This window comes from Teleopsis dalmanni, chromosome 2 (genome assembly GCF_002237135.1).
Source record: "Teleopsis dalmanni isolate 2A chromosome 2, ASM223713v2, whole genome shotgun sequence".
Lineage (NCBI taxonomy): Eukaryota > Metazoa > Arthropoda > Insecta > Diptera > Diopsidae > Teleopsis > Teleopsis dalmanni.
The window spans coordinates 204,583,969-204,594,042 of record NC_051847.1 but is presented as its reverse complement, the minus strand read 5'-3'; positions in this window follow the sequence as shown (position 1 = coordinate 204,594,042).

Here is a 10,074-nt window from a genome sequence, read left to right as displayed (position 1 = left end):
ACACAAATTGCTTCCAGAACGGTAGCTAAAAAACCACACTACACAGTTGGTCATAATGGACGTCCCGGATGTCGCACAGCACAAGAAATAAATCGTTCATGGCGCAATAATAACGATCCGACGCGTTTCTGGTTCTGCGAGGAACTTAATAGTGAAGCTGTGGAAGTATTTTGTCCTGCTGGCGGTTACATGAATGAGTTCAGTTTGTGTGTGCCCTGGAATATGTGGGAATGGCTTCCACCACAGGATCCTCCAACAATGAGCATGGCATAAGAATTTCATGGCATATAATTGATATCCCTAAGAAAATAGTTTTATTATAAATTCATTTTTCCAATAAAAATTTTGAAATTGTAAAATGGTAAAATGGCAAATAATGTGAATATTACTAATAATTTACCACTTTTGTGGTGTTCGTGATGGCTTGTTAGTAGTTTATTGTTTCCTCCTTTTATCAGTGACTTAATTTATTATCAATTAGAGGGGTAGTTGAAATTTTTTTACTCCTCTACTAAATTGAAAATAATTTAGAAAAATAAAATTTAATTAATTTCACCGAGTAACTCCCTTCTGTTCCTTTCTCTTGTTCGTGTTAGGGTTTATTAAAACTTATATAGAAAAATTTCATTTCGTACTTTCGTTCGTTTTGTCCTATTTTTTCTACTGGCGTCATAAATATTCTTCAACAATATGAATTATGAACCATTTATCTTCATATAGAGAATGTCAGAAAAAATAGCTAACTCAGAACTTTGAACGATTTTACAGTTCAGTTGCCCTTACAGCTAAGTTCAAAACAAAGGTTCAAATTTTTATTGCAAACAGCTTTTATGATGATCTCTACATGACGATAGATTTAATATGACTTTATTTTGGGAATAAACAAGTTTCTTTTTCATTTTCTAATAAAGCAATATTACACAAATACATTTTATTTAACATTGTTAAAGATTTTTATTTTTGATTGGAATAAAAAATATTTTTTGTTTCTTATTTTTGCTGATTTAAAAAAAAGCAATATTTAACAAACATGTCAAAATAATGCCCCATTAAAAACTTCTTTGGCAGTATCAATTAATATTATAAATTCGGATATAAGTTCCGTACTGTTGAGGAATAAGTTCCACCTAAACTATTGTTGTTCTTTAGGATAAAGCACTCAGTTAAGAAAATTCAACTGCACGTTGAAAGCATATGTGGTAACACTCTTCTTGCTTAAGTTCAGAGTTAAGCATAGTCACTATTACACTCCCTTATGGACCAAACTCATTGTCTAACATAACCGAATTTGTAGACATTTGGTTTCTGTGATAATAGATTTGATCTCTGGCGGTGTGTCCAGGATAACCGAATTTGTAGACATTTGGTTTCTGTGATAATAGATTTGACCTCTGGCGGTGTGTCGCAAGTATCACTTATACTCCAAAATAATACAGGGTGTTGTCTTATAGTTTATTTGGATTCATAAATACACTACGTTCTAAGCATATTTTATTTGATATCATTTTATTAGTAAAATATTGAAATGGGGTTCAGAATGGACCTTCTTGGTATCAATATAGCGTGTCGTATCATATATCATTTTTAAAATGTGGTTTTATTGATTTCTCATACGGTGGCACAGGGTAGAATTTTGTCAATGTGTAAAGTCAATTCCAGATTAATACCAGAACCAGATCAAATTGGATCTCAAATAATAATATATAACGTTGTCATAAAATGTATATTAAAATTTACAAATTTATTCTCTGTGAATTCTCAAAACAAGTCTAATACTGATAACACTTATCCATTTTGGGAACACAGTAGTTATCCCACCTAATATATACATTGTGACCGAAAAGCTTCCGGAAATTTTAAATAAAACGCAAAATTCTTAATCTTCATCAATATTTATTTTATCTCCTTCAAAATATGCTCCATTAGAAGCGATACACAAATGCCAACGTTTCTTCCAATCATCAAAACATTTTTTATAGGCGCTTTCCGGTATGGCTTTGAGTTCCCTCTGCGAATTCTGTTTTACGTCTTCTATGGATTCAAAACGCGTTCCTCTGAGTGGTAATTTGAGGTTGGGAAACAGGAAAAAGTCACACGGTGCAAGATCAGGTGAATACGGTGGCTGTTCGATGGTATTTATTGAATGTTTGGCCTTAAAATCGTTGATAATGTTGAACAAATTGAGGTGAATCGGAACAAGCCGGGCGTTGACACGTCGCATACACAAATTGTCCACCAAAATCAAACGAGCCATCTCACGACCGATGCCTAGCTCTCGTGCTATCTCTCTAACACTCACATGAGGATTTTTGAACACGATTTCCTTTGCCTTTTCAATGTTTTCGTCGGTGGTAGAGGTCGAAGGTCGTCCAGAACGCGGCATGTCTTCGACGGTCGTACGACAGTCCTGAAAGGCTTTGTACCACTCATAAACTTGAGTTTTCGATAAAACTGATTCCCCATAAGCCTTTTGTAGCATTCGCAACGATTCTGCACACGAAATTTCGTTCGAAAAACAAAATTTGATGCAAACTCTTTGTTCAATATTTTTTTCCATTGTTTTTTTCGCAACGCACTACTGAGGTGAACTGGTTTCAACAGCTGCCGTAAACGAACTGTCCGACAGATCGCGCTCATTTTGGCATAGTAATTAAGGACAGTGCTGCCAAACTACATAAACTTAAAATATCGAAAAATATACAGCGCGCGAATTTTAAATGAGAACCTCCGAAAACTTTTCGGTCACAATGTAGAACGAAACCTTACCATTAAAACTGTTCTCGTTTCTTAAAAGCGTTAGGATTGGATAAGACAATTGAATGTCGTATAATAGACTACTACAGTTGTGCTGTAAAGTATTCTATACAGAATAATAATAATGTCACATATCCAGACAGACATACATTGAAAAAAATTTGTTTTCAACTCTTAGGAAAACAAATGGAATCCAATGTCCCGTTCATTGCATTAAATGTGAAGAGAATAAATAAATACATAGAGTTTTTAGTACATTATCTTAATAAAGTTTGGAGTTTATAACATACTAAGCTTCAAGATATCGTTATGGCGTTTACTTATTGTAAGAGTTATATCTTACACCATCTCTTTTTAGCGGATATTTCTTTTAACGAATCGATACTATATCGTCAAAAGTGTCGTATGCCTCATTTGCATAGACTAAAAATAGTCCCCTTCGTATGCCAGACCGTCATTGTAGACTATTAAACATTCGCTAGTACAGAAAGCAAATCTTCTATATTAATTTATAAATTTGATTTCTGATGTATTAAAAATCCAATGCAGTTTTTTTATATGTCTTTACAAAATAAAAATAAAAATTTGTTCCATTAAAAGTAAAGCTTTAGCACTTGTATATACTTACATAGAAACCCTTTGGCGATAATCTTGTCAGAGTGTATCTTTGCACTTGAATAACTATACATAAATCTTTTGAAATTTTCACTTACAACTACACTTGGCAATTAACGAGATACGCTTATCAGCACTTGCCATTTGCAGTGAAATCAACATTGGAAACGGTCAATTGGCTGTTTGGAAAAGTGCTTGCAAGTACTTGCAATATGTTCCCTTTGGCAAAAGTAATTTTCAGTTAAAACTGCTTGTAAGCAGCTGAGAGAATATTAAATGGAAAATGGGTGTACAAGACTAACCCCAATGAAACCCACCCTAAAAACCCAACCCATTTTCAGCTTTACAAGATATGGGAAGGTTATGTACGTACATACTGTATATCCGGATATACGTTAATTGTTGAGCAAGCACATGCGAAAGCGATAAATTACGAAATTTAAAGAGAAAAAATCTATTAAAATAAAAAAAAAATATGTATATATAAAAAGAAATTAAAAATAAAATAAAAATAAATATATATAAAATAAAGTATAATCAAACTAATTACAAATTGAATTAAAGTGATAAATGTTGTCTTATGCTTAAAGCCACACTGAATGCAAAAACAAAAATAAAAATAAAACTAAAAAATACGCAACAAAATCAATAAAAAGGATTTGTTCAATTGTTAAATACAAATTTAAATTGGTTTTTTAACAAATTAAATTAAGTTTTAATTACTTATATGGAAAAAGCCTGCTACTGCGTTGGTATTTGCATATATTTCTTTGCATGAAAATTGACTTTTTAACAGGTATTAACAAAGGACAGGAAAAAATTTAAATATAAAATTTATATTTTTTTTGTGCAGAATATTTAATTAATTAATTTGTTTTATGCAGGTTAGTTGTTTAATTTTTTTTTGTAGTTTTCATAATAATTGCAAACATAATTTTAAACTGCATGTTTTATAATGAAATAATTATTTTCACACATTTCATAAACAGACATTTCAACAATTTCAATTTTTGCATTAATTATGCAAATTATATACTAAAATTTTATATGCGCTTTTTTTAATGTTTAAAAAAACTATTTCATTTCATTTAAAATTTGTTTTCATGTTTTTTATAGTCTAAAATACAATAAGTATCCGACAGTTTTCACAAATGCACAGCCTAAAATTATGTACTCTAAACTGAAAAAATATTTATGAGTTTGTAATTGTTAAATAGAAATAACACCAGTCTACAAATTTGTTAAACTATGTCATAGTAATTGCGGTACATGCTAATTAAATTTAAGTTATTTAATTTAAATTGAAAAACATTTTCAAAGTAAAGTGCACAATTTTGAATATTTTAAATTTGATGATGAATAGAAAATGACAGTGAACTGTGAATATATAATTCAAGAGTATAAACTCTGTAATTAACAGAGTGAGGATAGAAACAATTATTGGAATAAAAGAAAATATAATGTTAAATCATGGATTTAAATATTGTAATATCCCTCACACTATCGTCAGGAAAGTATCCCTCACACTAACGGAGAATATATAAACAAAATATGAGCTTCTAGAATTTAGAATTCTAGTCAATTTATGGTAGTCTAATTATACTGCAAGTCTTTGAAGTATGACATTTTTTTATATTCCATAGAATTTTATTAAAAAAAATATTGCAAAAAAATCTTTCTATTTAGTTTTAAATTTTTAATATACCGTCGTTATTGTATCGGCCACGAATTTGAACTTGCCTAATCTTCACCGATTTACGTGGAAGAAATTATTATACATAATATTGCTCTTGTATTTTTTAGTGATAATTTTAATCTGTAAAATATACCATTCCGATAAATTTGGTATCTTGTGTGATTTGTGTGGCAACGCATAATCCTGTTGAAACCTTCACTCTCTTTCATTAAAAAGTTTGGTTGCCAGTTGTGTATGGCTTCAGGATATCTACTAAAACTTTCTACAGTAGACATCGGCATTTACCTTGATGCCTCGTTTGAAAATATCTATGAAAAGAGACTTTACCTTAATGCCACTTTCGGAAATATCTATGAATAGAGACAATCGATTGTTACGACAGCTCAACTCATTACAAACGGTGCACTTAACATCTTGTGATCATGCGAAGAACTAAATTTTTATAAGGTACTTTAAATGATATGATTATTTATATAATCATATAATCATATTATATAATCATATAGATTAAGTAAACTTGAGTGAAATGTATAACACTTAAGATTACTTTATAACCACCTAGATACTTTACTAGAGTAGAAAGAGTACTCTGAAATTACCAGCGGTTTTAAATGACTTGACAAGTAAAGTATCTACCAACACTACTAAAAAAATGTTAGAATACTCTAACAATGTTCGATTGGGCAACAAAATTTAACCGAGTGAGAGTAAATCTAGATTAAATTCAATAAAATCAATTCACGTTAGATAAAATATTGGTGCAGTGTTGCCACCATTTCGATAACTACAGCTTGTTGCAGTAGATAATGAAAATTAAATTAAAATAAATAGTTATTTTTTTTTCAGACAAACTTTTATAACTCAAATGTATGTATACTCAGTAGGTGTTACTAATTATCGCTTTAATAATGAAAGAGCAATATCTTCTCTTCCGAGATATTATATGTATTCTGTATTTTTATTATTAAAATTTGAAACAAAAACAATTTGAACAGATTTTGTTACTCATACAACAAACTTGAGTGTGAAAGTTTAATAAATTCCAGATTTCTTTTTTTAATATTCTATTTATTGAACTCTGAACTTTTGTTACAATAACGTTTGTGTTATTATTGTTATCAAAATAAAAAAAAAATCATATATCATGAAAAGTTTTACTTTTCCATAAAAATCGCTCTGCACTGAAATTGTATATTTTTAGGTTACTGGATAGAGTAAATAAAAGTTGCTATCAAGAGGAGCAGAAAATGAATTTTTGCAACACAAATATTTTGCAATAGCGATTGACAGATCCTTTCGACCATGTTTAGTTCTCTACATAATATATTATTAATATGTACCTATATATATTTCTACCATTATAATACTTATATAGATGTTATAACTATATGTGTAGATATATGTATATGTTACTTCAAATTTTTTATTTTATTTGTCATTTTTAGTGCTATTAGCCAGCATTTTTTGTTTGTTTTTTTTTGTTTGTAATTAGTTTCTGGTGCTTTTGTTCAACTTCGATACTTTTATTAGTAATTTTTAGTGCTCTTAGATGTTCAACTCGCAGTTTTTTTCTGTTTCTACATAATCTACATATTATGAATAATATAAATTTGTAATATATATAACATAGTATATATTAATACATTTATAAGAGTTATGTATCTATTTCGACGTTTTAGTTTGGAAGTACTTTTTGGTGACATATGTAAAATAGCGCTGTCATTTAAGACATTATGTATATGTTTAAGCTTATATGTTTAAGTTTATTTCTGAGAAGTCATTGAAAATTATCTCAAAAATATTCTGTACTGTAAGATGATCAGTGAGACGAACGATAGCAATAATCGAACGAGGTATTTAAATAAAAATTTGATCTAAATCTATATCATAAATAGGTTTATTTAATACTTAAGTATCAAATGCCTGCGTGGGTGTATTGAAGTAGTAAACTTCGTAATAGATACAAATAAAATATAGAACAGCAAATCTTATACTGTGTGATATTTTTAATATATGACCTAATTGCTAATAACATTAGGCATCTTTTGTGAATAGTTAGTGAAATATTAAGTACTTTAAAGGCCATAACAATTAGGATTTTCAATTATAAAATAAATAATATTAAAAGTAATTTAATTTCAAAAGTAAATTTTATTTTTTATGCTTCAGGCTGTATTAGTAATGATCGTATTTCTGTTGAAGTTTTCAAATAAATAAAATATTATATTTATAGCTTCTAATTAAAAGTACATATATAGTAAGTATCAAAATTGTTTTTATTTGATTTAATTAAATTTAATTTAAAATTGAAAAATAATTAAGAACAAACAAATAAATATGTCATTTATTATTGTCTGAAATAATTCATTATGTTTTCTTTCGATGTGGCTTAATATTTATGTTTTCTGTTATCGAAATAACTAAAATTGAAATGTTTTGCATTCATTGTGTAGTAAAAGAAAATTCTTATTTATAGTTTATTTACAAAAATTCTTACTTTTTTCAAATACATAAACTGAACACTTTCACATTGAATGCATTTAACAAACATGACAGTTGACAACATACGTGTCCTGTCTGACATTACATACGAGGACGAAACATAAATTGAGATTGTGCCATTCGAGCAACATTGTTTAATCAAGATTAAAATCTGAAATTTGATATCGAAACAATCCGTTGATGGATACGTGAAAATAAATAAAATACCAGGATTTCATTTATGCATAATTCCATTGATTTAAATTCTAACAAATAAAGTATTTTTTATATTTTGATACAGTTTATATGAATTTATTATATATACACATATATATTTATGTGTATATGTTTTGTGTATTTTTTTTTAAATTATAAACAAATATATAGTTATACTATACAATAAATAATAAATGCAATAGAATAACTCAAATAAAAATAATGTAAAAATAAAATTATATATAAATTATCACTGAAATAATTAGATATGTAGTAAAATATAGTAGACGCTGAGTCTATCGTTAGAATCATTAATTTTAACCATATTTTTTTCTTTCAGAGTAGCAAAAAAACTCTCAACTTACGAAAGAAAACACGTGAAGCAACAATTATGCTCTTGAAGTCTTCAGAGTTACATCAGAATTAGGTAAAATTCAAATATCACTCTATTGTGAATGCTCACTAGATATATATTGCAAAATTTCAATTATCCTTTAAAAATATATAAGCAGAAATAATAACAAATTACAATATATTAAGACAATAAGATAAAATATACTTACCATTACCCTTCATTTAATCATTTTGGTGTCTTTTATTTAAATAACTTAATTTTTAGTGTTTACAATTTTTATATTTCATATTATACACAACACAACACCACACTACAAAAAACATATGAAAAAAAGAGCATTTGCCATATTTTAAAACTGATGCCAATTTGTTGCAACAGGACTTAATGCTGTTTTTTTTCAACTCTGAAAGAAAAAATTACGGTTATTATCAGGTAAGCATAACTATATATTTCAGAGATCGTACGACAATAAAGGACTAATAAGTTTCCATGGTTAAAAGAGAAATCTGTTTAGGCTTAAATGTTTATAGTTTATTTGGATTAGCTTTGCAAACTTTTTAATACTTTATTAATCATCAAATTGCAGTTCTTTAAAGACAATTTAACTGCAATTAGAATTTTTTGAATTCAAGTAAAATAGTAGTTCAAACGTTTTTAATTGCTTTGACAACAAGTTTCATTCGAACGTGTCAATTAATTAACTAAGGCATTTCACAAAAACTGTTCCGAGTATTTTAATGAGAAACATGAATAAAAGTGCAATGAAGCATACAAATGTCAACAACATTATAAGTAGAAAACGGAAACAGGAAACACTTTATCAACAGTCTGCCATATTCGTTCAAACATAAAAGAAACTTCAATGAACAGGGTTTATTTACTAAATATTATTTAATTTACCTCATTTTAACTTTAAACGATACTATATTAGATAATATTAAGTTTTAAGTATGAATTGTAATTAAGATTTATTTCAAAAGTATTATAATAGATATTATAAAAGATACTTAATATTACTTAGTAGAGGTTTGATATTTAAAGCAAAATAAAACACATAAAAATTATGTGAAAATACTTATGTGAAAGAAAATAAGTTATAGTTGCTAAAAATGGTCTTATTCGAAAGATTATTGTGCGACTGTAATATTTTAATCTAATTTTGGACAAATGGGTCAAAAAAACAACTTCATATGTGTTCGGTTGAGCACTGACTGCATGTGAAGATGAAGTTAAAGCGTTTTTTCTTTAATTGACATAACATTCCGATATAAGTCCTACTTATAATTTATTAAGTATAAATTAACTATCGCTTATCAAAATATTTACCACTAGAAAGAGTGTAACCAAATTAAAAATCGCTGCTTCAAAAAAAACCAATCGCTATACTTATCAACGACATAAGTACAAACTTTGCTATTACTGTGAACGCAAAGTATCGCTAGAAGTAGTATGGAAATAAAATGAAATAAAACTATATGTTGTCAAAGTAAAATAAATAAAAAAATAATGATACAAAGTAGTATCAGAAAGTTGTGAAGCTAATCTGGACTTATAGTATCTTACATTGGGTTTGTGTCTACACTATTAGTGTGGATAACATTCAACGTTTTCAAAAGAAATTATTAAGTACCAAAGTGTAAATACTGCTATAAGCGACATTAGTAAATTAGCAAATTATCATGAAGAGATGTAGAATGATAGGGTGAACAAGTAATGATGTACACAACTAAACACATATGAACGACATAGACGACTTAAGCACAAAAATCCTAGGGATTTCATTAGGCAACAAGGATGGTGAAGGATGGTGCAATTAATCAACATTTGCTTTAACATAACCAATTTAATTTCATTTAGGACAAAATACTTATCAAATAATGTCATTATATCTATTATTTCATTACTCTATTTTAATATTATAAAATGAATGGATTTTATCAATTTATGAACAATGTAG